Source organism: Propithecus coquereli, unplaced genomic scaffold (genome assembly GCF_000956105.1).
Source record: "Propithecus coquereli isolate 6110/MARCELLA unplaced genomic scaffold, Pcoq_1.0 Scaffold129, whole genome shotgun sequence".
Classification (NCBI taxonomy): Eukaryota; Metazoa; Chordata; class Mammalia; order Primates; family Indriidae; genus Propithecus; species Propithecus coquereli.
The window spans coordinates 1,845,502-1,850,747 of record NW_012137080.1 but is presented as its reverse complement, the minus strand read 5'-3'; the positions used below and the strand labels follow the sequence as shown (position 1 = coordinate 1,850,747).

Below are 5,246 nucleotides of genomic sequence, written 5' to 3'. Positions count from 1 at the left end.
TGAGTAAATACCACCTAGAAAAAGGAAGTCATTACTTTACACTTATCATCAATTAGGATTTTTGTTGAGTGCTTAATAAAATGATATTCTTAAAAGCTAAGCTTTGAGAAAAAGGAACTTCTAAATTACAAAAGCTCCCTATATGTAAGCAAAGCAATACTTTGAGTGACAATGCAGTATGGTATGGAGGATTTAGAATATGACACAAGAGGCATTCTCACCTGCCTGGGAAAAAGGTTGAGTGTTATCCAGAGCTGGGAGGAGGAAGAAATGGAAAAGGCAAGGAAAACAGAATCTAGCCGGTTACGTATATCTCTGTCCCTGTCTCAGAGCAGTGGGGCTTGTTCCACTCTTTCCTGTGAGCATACTCCCTTCCCTGGAAGCCCACGTGTGTACTGAAGCCTCAGCAGGATGGTACTATTGCCAGGTAAGTTCACCTGGCTGAAGTAGTGGCTCAGGTGCCCTGAAGTAGAGTTTCTGGCTCCCCAAGGCCTGTACTTGGTACATATGAAATCCAGAAGCTCCCATATGTTCCCGTGGCAGAATACAGTGGTTTTGACAGGCCAGAGGACATGCAGGGGCCTGGAGTTGGAACAAGAGTGCTAGAGAGGGCAAGGACTCCACCACCAGATGCAAATAAATGGCCATGACATGGGCAGGATTAAACCTCAAAAGACAAGACGAAGGAGCCACTCCTCCATGACCACCAGCCCAAGGGACCCAGGGAACAGACAAAATCCATCCTGCAACAAAGACCGGCAAGGACTCCAAGGTAACAAGCAAACCTAATGTCCTCTTCCTCACCACCAAGGGGATACCCACGCCTCCTCCCAAGCCCAGATTCTATCTTAGCTGACAAGTGGGAAGAAAGAAGAAAATCCCAACAAGAGAAGAAGTTGCCTTTTGTCAACAAATTTAGGGTCCTGCACAGTTCCCCTTCACTTCCACTTGTTCTGACATGGCATCGGAGCAAGATGAAAAATGATATTAAAAATATAAAATGTTCTATACTGTGTACTCAGCTAAGCATGTGATTTTTAACCCCAGACTATATAAATGATAAAAAGTCACTGGTCAAAATGCCCAGAAGCCCTATCCCTGCTTTAAACGATAGCATGCAGGTTGGATAGAAATACATGTACCGTGTCATCTAAATTGTAGAGCTCTGTCAGGACTTTTAGCTATTATTAAGTTATTTGGTTTTTGACATCATAGATTCAATTAGGAAGAAAAAACGTAGTCACTGCATTTCCCTCTAAGAAAAGTTATTTCCTTATCATCTGTGGAGAGAATGTAAAATACAAAGTCACACACATAGTTATGTTATGAATCTATATTTAGCATTTAGAATGATAACAGACCAGGAAATTCATGGGAAAGAAATCACTTACTGTGTGCCAGGCACTCTGTATACACCATCTTACATATTCCCCAAACCACCAGATGTGTCAGGCATTATTCCCATTTTACAGATGAGGAAATTGAAATTCTGATGAATAAGTTGAAGTCAACTTGTCTGAGGTCACTAAAGCTAGAAAGTACTGGAGGTAGAATTGCAGCACAGCTGTTGGGCAGTGGGGAGGCTCTGTTGGCTTCCCTGCACTGCCCAGGGTCTCTGCCCCTCTGTCCAGCACACCATGCAGAGACCCGTGTAATGACCTTACACACCATGAAAACACAGGGCTGATGCCACCCGCTCCCCGGGAACAGGCATGGAAACATTGCTTCAAAACCGCTAACCTCTAACTTTGTTTGACCTTGGTGAGGACCAGCATCCCAGGCTATCTCCCCATCCCGCTGCCAAGATAGAAAACTGGTTCTTTCTCACCCAGGTTCCCAGTTCTGATGCTGGATGGAAAGATTTCTTTTTCTCTCAGGCTGCCACATTCGTGTTCTGTCCACTGAGCACATTGATGTATTGAAGAAAAGCCCAAGATGCTTTTCTGATTCTTCAGCTGCTTGGGCTTCTTCTGGTCTGTATGGTCCTTGTCTTGAGAAATCAGGGGCTGGGAACCTACTAGCTGGGCTGTTTGGCCTGGTAGAGGTGCCTTCAGGTGCCCACCTGTTCGCTTAGATACTGGGTGTTTCACAACAACCATGGATGAGCCAGAAGGCAGTGATCGCTTGCAACCTAGCAGCCTGCAGGAGCACCTGGGGAGAGAAGGAAGGTCTTTGGAAGACACTTTAAAAAATAATGCTTTCTAACACTCAGGCATCACAACCCGTGGAGCATGAAGTATTTGGTAGGACAATTACGGCAGGCTTTCGGAAGTTGCGGAAAAGACTGAAAATGGCCCATTTCTTAGGACATAAGGAAAAATAGGCATTGAGCCAGTAGAAAGCAAGAAGTGAGCCAGGAAGAAATGGAAGCTTTTCTGCTTCTCCTTACTAGCTCCTTTATACACTAAAGCCAACTGCACTAGCAGTTTGTCAGCCAGAGACCTTTGTAAACAAGTGCTTCCAAATTCTCAGACCAATGAAAATGGAGATTCATAAAGATGCTTTGAGGATTGCAACCCTGAAATGCCTTTGTGAGTCATTAATGCAAATTAAACAGTATTTGCCTTTTTCTTAACCGTTGAGTAATGACACTTATTTTATGAAATCTGGTGACTCATATTTAGAATGCTGAGAACATTTACTTAACCAGAATATTTGACTATGGGCCAATTTTGCTACTGAATGGGTTTAGAATTGACTAGCTAGCATCACAACAACTCATGTACTTCAGAATTAGAAGGAGAAGACTGCCTCCCAAATCTGATAATTTAGTAACCACGTGACCCCCACCATGTCCTTTAAACTCTGTGCCTTATTTTGCTCATTTATAAATGAAGACGATGATATCCGCCATCCCTGGTTATTAAGCTTAAATGAGATAGGTGTGTGCACATGTCTAGCACATACTTACACAAAGAAGGCACTCAACAAATGCAGCTACAATTATCATTATGATTATTATCATTTTTAACATTGATACTACTGGTTGTGTGAGCTTATTTAAGTATCTAACCTTTTCCTTCTTGTTGTATCAGCCTCTGCCCACCCTAGAATTCTGGTTTTTCATACTTCCCATGGAACACTGAAAGTTTTCCCAAGTTCTGCTATCAGCCCCTCCTTTTCTCATACAAAAACTAAAGAGCTGTTTGGGAGTGTCTGAGACTCTCTCAGGGCTGCTCTCCCCTCCAAAGAGACACCTCCCTCTGCCCTTGTCTTGGTTTTTCCCCATCATTTCCTCTTTCTCTGGGCCAGACCTGGATAAACTTGTGGTTTCCTTCCTTCATACTCTCTGGAGAGCTGAGTACTGCACGCTTGAAAGCCTAAAAACTTGTCATTTCCACCTTGAACTAGTGGCTGACCTTGCCAGACAGCCTGAGAAATGAATTAGTGTCCTTAAGCAGAGGCAGAATATGAACAGTGACCCAGCTCTCCTAAGCAACTACGGAAACTGTCAAGCGGTAGTTAAAGTTCCCTTTTTCCCAACCCCTTTAATTATGTTGAAAACTATGTCATATTGTTTTTGAAAAAGTTAATGAAATAGTAGGTAAAGGTGAACCAAGGAACATAATTTACTTGGATTTCCTTGCAAGCTTTTGATAAGGTCCCTCATAAAAGGCTATTAAGGAAAATAGATGACCAGAGGGCTATGGGCAAAAGTCTTTTTGGTGTATTAAAAACTGGTTAAGCTATTTTAGAGGAAGAATCCCTGATGCTGGCGACTTCTTGGAGCAGAGAAAGGTTAATCACAAACTGCCCCAGCGTTAGTTTTTGGACTTGAAGTATTTGAATGATTTATAAAGGAGAAGAAAGCAAAGTTGGTCAAAGACACAAAATTATTATCATGGTACAAACCTTCTAGTTTGGGGTATGCATGAAGGATTCTCATCCATCAACAGGGAATATATTCCTTGGAGGGAGAGCTTATCCTACTCAGAGGATGAAACCTCCAAAGATAGGAGCTGAACTCTGAAAACCTTTCCGAGTAAGACAAAAACCCTTCTCACTCGTGTGGCCCGAACACAGCCAGGCCTGAGGTTGGAGGGCAGGACACGATGGTCTTGCAAGTGTCCTCCCCACCTTTCCAGCAGATGGTGGTTTAAGGCCATAAAAAATTAGAAATGAGTGGTGTGGGTGGAAAACATTGAAGCAATATGAAGACACCATTTTGCATGCTTTTCATTCCAAAATTTAAAAGAATAATTCTATTGGTAAAGGAGAGCCAAAGGAATGTCATGGGGACTCGAGCATTAAATACATTTCCTGTATAATTTCTGTATTTGACCCAATGCAGCTGAAAGTAAACAAAAGATAATGCAGACCTGTTTACTGCCTACTGACTGCAGAGGCAATGTGAAGAGTCCCTTGCACAAAGGACTCTTTTTCATGAAAGACGATAGACCTTTTCTTAAAATGCTTATAATTTAACAACACACTTATTCTCATAGGTATCTTCACCATCACCACCACCCAATATTTTGACCGTAAAATGAAGAATTACTGAAGGAATTACACCCATATCTGGATGCTGATGAGGCAAATCCCAGGTCCTCTCCCAGCCATGGCCTCATTAATCTTTATGACACCTCTCACCGAGCCTCATCGGCGCTTCTTCAAGACCAAGACATCCTAAACACAAAAGTCACCCTGCAATCAACGGCAAAATTAGTTCTTATCTAGATTTGCCAAAACTTCTCTTTTGCTAGTCAAATTTTAAGGTGCTCCAGTTCATACATAGGGTGCTATTTACCCAGTCGTAAAGCATTTATTTTGAGAGACAGAGAGTATGTGAGATAAGATGTTGGACATAGAAATACCACTCACAAAGAGTCCAGCAATAGACCCATGCAAATATAGTCAACTTACTTTCAACAAATGTGCAAAGGCAATTCAATAGAGAAAGAATAATCTTTTTTAATAAATGGCAGTGGAACAACTGAATGTCAATATGCAAAAAAGGAAAAAAAGAAAGAAAAGAAAAAAACCTCGACATATACTATATATAAAAATTAACTCAAAATGGATCATAGGCCTAAATGTAAATGTAAATTGTGAAATTACAAAATTTCTAGAAGAAAGTATAGAAGAAAATCTTTGCAACATTGGGTTAGGCAGAGAGTTCTTTGATATAACAGCAAAAGCACTATCCATAAAAGAAAAAAAATGGATATATTGGACTTTATTTACTTTTTTTAAAGTTTGCTCTGCAAAAGATACTATTAGGAGAATGAAAGTCAAACCACAGACTG

General features: G+C 41.3%; 1 long non-coding RNA gene across 1 annotated transcript in view; it reads right to left on the bottom strand.

The window, feature by feature from the left end:
- Positions 1–1,594: 1,594 nt before the first annotated feature.
- LOC105805460 overlaps positions 1,595–5,246 on the bottom strand; it is a 101,934-nt gene continuing 98,282 nt past the window's right edge. The window contains exon 4 of the long non-coding RNA XR_001137215.1: positions 1,595–2,151. This is a non-coding gene — a long non-coding RNA (uncharacterized LOC105805460). The remainder of the gene's footprint in view (positions 2,152–5,246) is intronic.